The sequence below is a fragment of the Humulus lupulus genome, chromosome 4 (assembly GCF_963169125.1).
Source record: "Humulus lupulus chromosome 4, drHumLupu1.1, whole genome shotgun sequence".
In the NCBI taxonomy this organism is placed as follows: domain Eukaryota; kingdom Viridiplantae; phylum Streptophyta; class Magnoliopsida; order Rosales; family Cannabaceae; genus Humulus; species Humulus lupulus.
In genome coordinates this window covers 94,065,217-94,076,659 of record NC_084796.1, presented here as the reverse complement: position 1 = coordinate 94,076,659, position 11,443 = coordinate 94,065,217, and positions in this window count along the sequence as shown.

Genomic DNA, 11,443 nt, shown 5'->3' with positions numbered 1-11,443 from the left:
GCATGTTGAATGCCTTATATTTGGATATTTGACATATGATATATGGCTGGTTGCATTGCTTACTTGTGAGTGGCATTGACTCATTAGTCAGAACGACATTGGTGTTAGTATTGGTCATGAGGTCTTTACTTATCAATCATAAACGACAATAGTACTGAGAGTTGGTCGTATGAAATTGACCTACGAGTCAAGAGCGGCATTCGCGTATTGAATGCAGAGCCGAAATGATTAGATCTAATCAACATGAGCATTAAATTCTTGACCGACCTTATGGTTGAAGAAAACTAAAAGTGCTTGTCTGGTCTAAAGGCTAGTTACTTATAGCCAGGGCCAAAAGGCTCAGGTGACTGAAAAGTCACATGGCTTAGGGACAAATCCCCAGAGATAGACTCATTAGTCATGTATTTAGGGAGCAGATCCCCAGAGATGGACTCATTAGTAATCTATTCAGGGAACGGATCCCCAGAGATGGACTCATTAGTCATCTATTCAGGCAGTGGATCCTCAGAGATGGACTCATTAGTCATCTATTCAGGGAGCAGATCCCCAGAGTTGAAACTCCAAGGAGTAGAAGATTGAGACTTAAAAGGATGAAGATGGAAACTAATGGAAGGACACGGTAGATGTTTAGCCAGAAACTACTCCTCAAGGAGAAGAGGTTCGACCAAAACCAGCACCGGAAACTCAACTAGAATATCCATGTCAACCACAACCTGAACATGAGACACAATCTAAAATTGACATACAACCACCAACTGAGACACAACCTGAACCTGAGACACATGATGAAAGTGAGACACAACCAGATGATGTTCACTTTGAATTGCATGAAGAGGAGTATGATTGACAACCTGAACATGAGAGGCAGGGGTATGTCCCTATAGATCCAAGCAATTGGTGGGGGATTGTTAAAGAGCTGTGTGCTGAGACAAAAAATGGGGATGTTGATGATTATGGAATTGAATTAGTTGATGATCTAGAAAGTGTAGATAGGTATAATGATGATGATGGTGGTGGTGGTGGTACTCCAAAGATATCAAAGTTAGAATATAATCCAAAAACAAAGGTATATGACTTCAAGTTCACTTTGGGCATGGAATTTGGGACCATTTAGTTGCTGAGAAATGCTTTGAAGGAGCACCTTATACACATTGATAAAGAATACATGTTAACAAGTAATTGTAACATCCCAAATTTCCTAATAAGGCTTAGGGCCTTGATTAGGGGGTTAGGGAGGCAATTTATAGAAATTATATGTTTATGTGATATACATAGGTTTGTGATCGTCTTCATCGACGATATTCTGGTTTATTCCCAGTCAGAACATGAGCAACATCTCAGGTTGGTTCTACAGAGGCTGAGGGAACTTAGGTTGTTTGCAAAGTTCAAGAAATGTGAGTTTTGGTTACCTCAGGTGACTTTCCTCGGTCACATTGTATGTAAGGATGGGATCAAGGTCGACCCAGCCAAGATTGAGGCAGTCAGAGATTGTCCAAGGCCAAGGAACGCCTCAGAGATTGGAGGTTCCTTGGATTGGCAGATTATTACAGGCGTTTTGTGGAAGGGTTCTTGAGGATTGCTACCTCATTGACAGAACTAACACGTAAGAATCAAAAGTTGGTGTGGTCAGATAAGTGTGAGAACAGCTTCCAGAAACTGAAGCAGCGATTGATTACAACTCTAGTTCTGAGTCTTCCAACAGAACAAGAGAAGTTTATAGTTTACTGTGATGCCTCAAGACAGTGTTTGGGTTGTATTCTTATGCAGTTGGGGAAGGTGGTTACCTATGCATCATGTCAGTTGAAAGAGTATGAATAGAGATACCCCACTCATGATCTAGAGTTGGCAGCAGTGGTCTTTGCATTAAAGGTATGGAGGCATTACCTTTATGGGGAAAAGTATGAGATTTATACTGACCACAAGAGCTTGAAGTACTTTTTTACACAGAAAGATTTGAACATGAGACAGAGGCGTTGGCTGGAGTTGGTGAAGGATTATGATTGTGAAATCCTGCATCACCCAGGGAAGGCCAACATGGTAGCAGATGCCTTAAGTCGGAAGGGTCCAGGAAAATTATATAGTGTGAGAAAGAGTTCCGGGGAGTTGGCAGAGGATATGACCAGAGCTGGAATAGAGTTGCTAGTGGGCTAGTTGGCCAACATTACGCTACAGTCTACACTGTTGGAGAGAATAAAGGAAGGTTAGTTGGGTTATCCACAACTGACAAAGATCAGAGTGGATGTCCTAGCTAGAGTGTCTAGGGACTATACAGTGTCAGATATAGGCTTGCTGAGGTATAAGGGTCGGATCTGTGTTCTGATGGACACTGTTATCAGACAGGAGATTCTGGATGAATCTCATACTACCTCTTACTCTTTGCATCTAGGAACCACGAAGATGTATCAGGATGTTAGATAGCTATATTAGTGGCTTGGGATGAAGAGGGATGTGACAGAATATGTGGCTAAGTGCTTGACATGTCAATACGTCAAGGCTGAGCATCAAAGACTAGTAGGGCTATTACAGCCTCTAGACATCCCATAGTGGAAATGGGAGGATATCATGATGGATTTCGTGGTGGGATTACCCAAGACTGTGGGTCAACATGATTTGGTGTGGGTTATCGTGGATTGATACACCAAATTTTCTCACTTCTTACCAGTGAGGACGACTTATACAGTTGACCAGTACGCAGATCTCTATGTGAAAGAGATAGTGCGCCTTTATGGGGCTCCGAGATCGATTGTGTCAGATCGGGACCCACGTTTACTTCCAAGTTTTGGGGAAGTTTGAAGAAGGCCATGGGTACACAACTGAAGTTTAGTACTGCTTATCATCCTCAGACAGATGGACAATCTAAGAGGACGATACATATATTAGAGGACATGCGGCGAGTATGTGTGCTGGACATTGAAGGGTCCTGGAGTAAGTATTTGCCTTTGATAGAGTTTTCCTACAATAACAGCTATCAGTCGACCATTGGAGTGGCTCCTTATGAGATGTTGTACGGTAGGAAATGCAAATCACCCATTCATTGGGATGATGAGACAGGATAAAGGAAATACTTGGGTCCTGAGGCAGTTCAGAGGACCAATGAGGCTATTGAGAAGATTAGAGCTCGGATGCTCGCTTCTCAAAGCAGGCAGAAAAGTTATGCTAATCCCAAACGTGGGAACGTGGAGTTCCAAGTGAGAGACTATGTTTTCTTTAGAGTCTCACCATGGAAAGGGTGCAGAGATTTGAGAATAAGGGCAAGCTGAGCCCTAGGTTTGTAGGACTATTTGAGATCCTGGAAAGGATTGGTCAGGTGGCCAATAGATTGGCCTTACCTTCGGCACTGTCGACCATACACAATGTATTTCATATTTTGCTCCTTTGGAAATATGTATCAGACGTGACTCATGTATTGAGTTACGAGGATCTGGAGCTTGAGGAAGATCCCTCCTATAAGGAACAGCCAGTCCAGATACTAGACAGGAAGGAAAAGGTCCTGAAGAACAAAACTATACATTTGGTTAAGGTATTATGGAGGAACAGCAATGACAAGGAAGCGACTAGGAGCTAGAAGCAGATATGCAGAATCAGTATCCCGAGCTGTTCAGGTAAAATTTCTAGGACAAAATTCCTATAAGGAGAGGATAGTTGTAACGTCTCAAATTCCCTAATAAGGCTTAGGGCCTTGATTAGGGGGTCAGGATGGAAAAGTATGGAAATTATGTGCTTTTTTTATATATATTTGTATTATTGCATGATTATGTGAGTTATATTATAATATGACTTGATATGCATGTTTAGGTGTATTAAATATGTGTGTGGGGTCGTTTCTTATCAGAAGGGCAATTTTAGTGATTTTGGCTCGTTGAGGGCATAATTGTATATATGTACATATATGTGATATATGTGTGAGACCACATTATTATGTGGATATATTTGGATTATTCGGCATGAGACATTCCTAGCGAGCAAAGTAGCAGTTTAGTCATAACAGGGTCAAATACCCGGCTTAGGGCGAGCCTAGGGATATTTGGTAAATTAGTACATTACCAGGATTGATCGGGTAATGGAAAATTGTTTGGTAATTATTTGAGGATATTAGAATTAACGGGAATTATAAGGCGTTAATTAGGATTAACGAGGTATGTGGCTAATGACAAAATTGCCCTTGAAGGGCTTTGAGAGAGTGATTTGGCCCTAGAGGCATTTAAGTCATTTTGTGCCACAACTAGTGACTTAGAGCACTCCCAATGGGTGCTCTACTTTAAAATAACTCATCAAAACACACATTTTTCTATTTTACCTCTAACTTTTACATTATACCATACATCACATTCTCTATTTTTTTTCTCTATATCATTTAATACTATATTTTTCTCTATACCATTTAATACTATATTTTAAATATTTTTTATTCATTTTAAATATTTTCTTTAACTATCAATAATATCTTTATATCTTTTAATATTTATAATATCTACCCATATATCATATCACATAATTATATTATAATACTAGATACAAGCAACATGGAATGCACACTTAATTTTGCTTATAGATTTTATTAATTATCTTATTAAATTTGTATCATTGTCATATAAATTTCAAATAAATAAAAATATTATATATAAAAAAAATGACATAAACATATTAAATCAAAACATTGTTTATAAATTTTTTAAATATATATATAATAGGGAATATACTCATTTGGTACCCTGTGTTTTTGCAAAGTATCATTTTGGTACCCTCTGTTTTCAATAATGCTCATATGGTACCCTGAATTTTAAAATTATACATATTTCGTACCCTAAACTCAGATTTGATAGATAAAATTTTGTCAATATAATCAAACTGTCATCAGTTATATGTAATTATGTAATTAAATTTAAATTTGTAACTTACATGATTGACAGCAGTTTGATTAAATTAACAAAATTTTATCTATCAAATCTGAGTTTAGGGTACCAAATATGTACGATTTTAAAATACAGGGTACCATATGAGCATTATTGAAAACAGAGGGTGCCAAAATGATACTTTGCAAAAATATAGGGTACCAAATGAGTATATTCCCTATATAATATGATAACTTTTTCAAAAATAAATGATAATTTCTTAATAAAAATTCAGATTATGTATTATATATTATTATAATGATATTTTATAATATTTAAATTTATATTAATATAAGTATTAAATATCTACTCTTGTATTATATATTATTATAATAATAATGATATTTTATAACATTTGAATTTGAATTTATATTAATATAATTATTATTTATGTAATCTTATAGTAAATATTATAATAATAATGATATTTTATAATATTTGAATTTATATTAATATAATTAATAAATATCTATTTTTAGTAGTTTTAAAAGTATATTCTATTAAATATTTATAATATTTCATTATAGTTACAAACTATTAAAACAAAAACTTTCCATTTTTTACACATTTTTTATATAAAAGAGATATAAATATAATGTATATGAATAATGTGCTAAAATAAAAAATAACAATAAAAAAATTTTTAAAAATGAAATATAATAATATTATAAAATATAAATAAAACTCATTTACTAGGTATATAACTATATATAAATATATAAAGAGAGAAGATTATATATATATATATACTTGTGTGTGTGCTTTTATGTGTTTGTGAATAATGTAAGTGAGAGAATATGAAAAATTAATATTATATGTTTACATAGATGAATAGTGTGTTATAAATATAGTTATGTACTATAGATGAAGGTAAAAAAAATTTAAGGATAAAGCATCCATTGGAGACTCATTTTAGTACATTTTGGTATAATTTTACCTATTTAGTCATTTTAGATCACCTATTGGGAGCGCTCTTAGTCATTCTTTCCTCTAGCTGAAGGAAACCAAAAAACAGAGTAACATACAATTAGCTCTCAGCTCTACCACGTTTCTCTCTCTCTCTCTCTCTCTCTCTCTCTCTCTCTCTCTCTCTCTCTCTCTCTCTTAGCTTTCGAGTTTTATTGAGTTTTGAGGAAGAAAGCTCAGAAGTTTGAGGCTTAAGCTAGGGACTTGGTTAGGAGAACTTAAAGATTGGATTCCATCACTGAGGTAAGCTCTAACCCCTCTTTTGATTCAGGATTTTTCTGGGTTTAAGGGTGTTCTTGTATTGTTCTTGAGCTTCAAAGCTCAAGTATGGATTTTTGTGTTTTGGTGGGTTTTGATCAAGTGTTAAACTTAGGTTTTGTTGAGGTTAATGTATTGATGAGGTTCTGAGGTTGAATTGTGAGTTTGGATTATGTTTAGATGAGATTTTGGTGGCTTGAATTCAGGGGGAAAACTAGGGAATTCTGGGTTGTAGGGGGAGCGCCCTAGCGCTGGTTTTGGGAGCTCCAGCGCTAGGCTGGGAAGCCAAGAGGGGCTCTCTGACTTGGTTGGTGCCCCAGCGCCATCCTTGGGCGCTCCAACGTTGTACCTATTTCAACAAAGCTCATTTTTAGAGCTTGGGAGGACTTGGGGGCTCAGGGGATGGTTCCACCACCCCGTTGGGTGGGATTGGAAGTCCTGAGAGCACGAAAGTGGTTTCAGAGTTTGTTTTTAAGGATTGAATCTTATGAGATTATTATTTATGGTTGTGAATAGGTTACTGCTAGGGCTCGGGACTGGATCATGCTCGAGGGTCGTTTATGTTTAACTTGTGCTCAGACCAAAGGTAAGAAAAATGCACCCAATATGTGATGTACATGATTAGGGCTTTGCTCGAATGTTGAATATAGATTTAATTAGGGCTTGGACCCTTTTAAATATGCATGATTATGATTATGTATGTGATTGTTAATCAAGCATGTTGAATGCTCTGTATATGAATATTTGGTATATGATATATGCTTGTCTGCAATATCTAATTGAGAAAAGCATTGACTTATGAGTCAAGGACGGCAATAGTGTTGAGCGTTTGTCGAAAAGAATTGACTTATGAGTCAAGGATGGCAATAGTGCTGAGCGCTGGTCGAAAAGCATTGACTTATAAGTCAACGGTAGCAATAGTGCGTTAAACACTAGTCGATATGGTTAGATCTAATCAGGAGCGTATCATATGCTTGTCTGACCCAATAATCACAGAAAATTAAGTGCCAGGTACGCTGGGCCAGCTCCAAGGCTGGTTATACAGAGGATAGGGAAATGGGCCCCAAGGTGACTTATTAGTCCCATATCCTAGGGCGCTAAGCCCCGGTTTTTTTTATTAATCATGTGATTTGGGCACTGGGCCTTAGTATGATTCATTAATCATGTGTTTTGGGCGACAGGCCTTGATATGATTCAGTTAATCATTTAATTAGGGAATCTGGCCCCATATGACATTGTAGTCATTTATATGAACGATGTGCATGCATGAGTAGGGTTATTACTGCTAGGCATGCTTATTATGATTTGGTAACGTGTTATTAACTGCGTATGAGCATGTTTAAGTTTTCTTGCTTGGCCTTGGCTCATAAGTGCTATGTGGTGCAGGTAAGGGGAAAGGGAAGCTGGATCAGCCATGAGTTGGAGAGCTTCGGTGGCAACGTGTACATATGCGGCCACTTGACCACCACAGCCAAGGTTTCTGAAAGGAATTAGGGTTTAACACTATTTTTTCTGCTTAGGTCGGCGAGTTGTAACTTTTGAGTTGTAATTACCATTTTGGAACTGTAAACAACTTTGTAAATGTTTATTATGGGATCCCATGTACAGCGTAACATTTTAATGAAATATCCATTCCTTTTTTATCGAAATTTTTAACCCTGGATGTTAATCACATTTATATGCACATTTATGGCCAAATGACTCGTTTAGCGAGCTTAGCACTATTTAAAATACACAGTGTAACGATCTTGGCTAACCAGGGCGTTACAACCGCGACAATTACTGCGAAGGTGAACAACCAATTTCTGACGACCTCTTACGTCTACTCATTGAAGAGAGCCCAAACCACCATCTTTTGATTTCGTGGCCATGCTCTAGGAACAAGCTCGTGCATATCAAAAGGCATTTTCCCAAGCTTCTCACAATAAACACATTCAAGAACTTAGGGAAGGTCGTAGATGTTTCCTTCCTGCTAACTAGAGTAGGGTGGTCAATGTTGGAAAAACTTATACATGATCTTTATTTATTTTCATGTAGATCTAATATTAAACAAGTTAATATGAGAAAACCTAGAACATGTTTCTAAAATTGAATTCAAAGAGAAATAATGATAAGAATACTTACATTATACGCAACGAAATGATAGAATCCTTCCTTCAATTTCTCTAACCCTTGTATCCCTTCTGTCTCAGAGTATTACCAAGAAACTGAACCGTTCTTCAATTTTCTTCCCAGTCTTCCAAGTATCGTTAGAATAAGCTAGACTAGGTTGGCCAATTCTCAACACATGAGATAGAAACAGAGAGAAGAAGAGAAAGAAAAAACAATGAGGCTTATTAGAAAAGGACTTATGCAGTAGAGAGAATCTAAAACTTATTAGAAACTTGTGATTCAACTTCTGATTTCAACCCTCATATAGTATTCCTTTCATAGACTCAATTAGGTCACTTATTGTAGCGACCCAAATTTGCTAATAAGGCTTGGGGCCTTGATTAGCGTGCCTGGAGGGCAATAATTGTTATACTGTATTAATATATGTGAATTTAATGACTATGTGATTAAAGTGCATGTTTAGGAAATTAAATGTGCAAGTGGGCCCCGTTTGGCTGTTAGAGGCATAAATGTGATATATGTGATATTTGTGATATAATGGTGATGTATAATGTGATGCACGTTCCGAGACGGTCCTAGTGAACTGTTTCGCTAAAAGCCACAATGGGGTTAAATACCCGGCTCGGGAGGAGCCTAGGGGTATTTTGGGAATAGTATAACTTGAGTGTGGAAGTTATTGAGGAATGGTTAGTGGCACTTTGGTAACTTGGGTAACCATAGGTAACTCTTGAGGATAGTTGTATAAAGTGGGAAAGTGGTATTCTTGCAAGAGGATAGGAAAAAGTCTAGGTTGCCTTTGAGGATTAGTTAGGATATAGGTTAGAAGGGAGGGCAATTGGGCCTTTTGGATTAGGTAATAGATTATTTTGGCTGAAGGAAAGGTTAGAACGCTCTCACCTTTTTGCCTATGCAAGAGTTGTGTTTGGGGAGCTCTAGAGAAAAATAGGAAGGAAGAAAGAAAGATCTCTGAATTTTTGTGGGATCAAGAGGGGAGTCAAGGCAAGAGAATCTAGAGGTTGTTCTACATATTGAGGTAAGGAAATTTTAAGTAATTATTTGGTAAAATTCAGCTAAGAATGTTATGGTTTGAGAGTTGAATTGTGTGTTGTTGTGTGGGTTATTGGAGTGAAGTTCAGATTGGGGTTAGAGGAATTGAGCTTGGAATTGGATTGGGAAAGCAACTTAAGTCGAATTTCTACTTGAGGTAAGGGTTCCATGCATCTCTGAAGTTTAATTTCTAGTATGGTTTACGTTTTCTGAAGGGAGGTTTAAGTTTTATAAATGGTGGTTTAAGTTTTTGTGAAATTGAAGCCACTAGGTGAATCATGGGTTTGAATATGTGTATGGGCTTGTTATTGATGTTTTTAGGTTGCTTTATGGTTTATTTGGGGTTTTTGATTGAATTTAGGACTTAGGTATGTCTTGGGGTTGATTTGGAAGAGTTTTGGCTCGGGAAAATGTTGGGGAAAAACCCAGATTTCTGGGTTCACGTATGGGCACCGCGGCCCAGGGGGCTCGGGGGACGCTTCCGCTACCTTGTGTGGGGAAACGGGAGGTCTCGAGAGCTTGGGATTGATTCTGGGAGATGATTATAATTGGTTAGTAGCGATAGTGTTATGTATGTGTTGTGACTAGGTTTTCAGTGAGGCTCAGATTAGAGGACCATGCTCGTGATTTCAGTGCTCAAGAAGCTCGGGACATAGGTAAGAAAATCGTTGTACCCATAAAGCCGGGCGAGGCCCATAGTTGTGTTGCAGGGCACGGCCCTATATGATTATGTGCAGGGCATAGCCCATTGATTATGTTAATGCGTGTTTAAGTGTTTGATTAATTATGCAATGCATGTAAATATGTGAATGATCGGCAAGAGCTGGGAACGGTGAAGGCCGAGAACGGTAAGGGCCGAGAATGGCGAAGGCTGAGTGCGGCAAGGGGCTGGGAGCAGCGTTTGGCACGCGGAGTGCGAGTTTCCAGGGTGAGTCCCTAAAGGATACCTGGGATATCCCTACGGTGTGGACCGCAAACCCAGGGCCTGGTAAAGCGCCTGGGACGGCATGGCTGCATGTGTTTAGCCTATTGACAGCTTGTTTATATGTTGAGTGATTTATATGCATATGTTATCTATTTGTGTGAGGTTTTCTTGCTGGGCTTCTGCTCACGGGTGCTCTGTGGTGCAGGTAAGGGCAAGGGGAAGATTGGCCAACCTTGAGTGCGGAGGGCGTGAGGCGATGTGTACATGTCTGGTCTACCTGGCTACCACGGCCAGGGGTGTTTTTGGGAGTTTCTTTGTACTAAATCCCATTTTGTCGTTTAGTCGACTTCAAACACATTTTGAGTTGTAAATATTTATAAACAGTATTTTCTTTTGGGATCCCAATTGTAAAACACCTTTAATTTTCAATGAATGAATACATTTTCAAAGAAGGTGATTTTAATACAGTTTAATTACACTTTTGAGCTAAATGCTTGGTTAGCAAGTTGAATGCACATTTTTAAACTCACTTAGTAACGGCTCTAAGGTGGTAGGGCGTTACAACTTGGTATCCGAGCGAGCCAAGTTTTATGGTTCTTGGAGATTGGCCGAACATGTATGCTCGCTATCAGTGACAAGCTCAACTCAGGGTTGGTTGGTAATAACTGACTTATATGTTTGAGTATGTGCTTAAATGCCCTGCTTGCTTATTTATTTCATATAGAGCATGATGAATGAGTTGACATATGCATGATTCCAGGGCATGGCCCGTTGAGTGTTATATGCTATTTGTGTAATACGTGGATCATTGTTATGATTGGCTTATGTGAATTGGGAGGTGGTTTTGGATTTTGTTATCATGCCTGATGAGCGGCGTCGTTGATTGCAGGCATATTGTTGTGATGCCTCGATAATCATCTAGACTCCACGGCAGTCGGGCTGAGGATGACAATCAGGGTCAGGACCCTCCACCTGCCCCACAGAATTGGCAACAGATGTTTGCCGAAATGGAAGCAAGATTGCAACGTACAGAAGAAGAACTCCAACAGTTGAAGCAGCAAGCCCCTCCACAAGTTACTGGGCTGCCAATTCAGCAGGTTGTGGCGCCAGTGCTGGTTCAGCCTGTGATGGGAAACAGGTGGGAACCTTTGTATGAAAGGTTTAGGAAGCAGCATCCTCCCACTTTCGAGGGTGGACCAGACCCACTGCGGGAAGAGCAGTGGATGAATATGGTTTCCTCTAT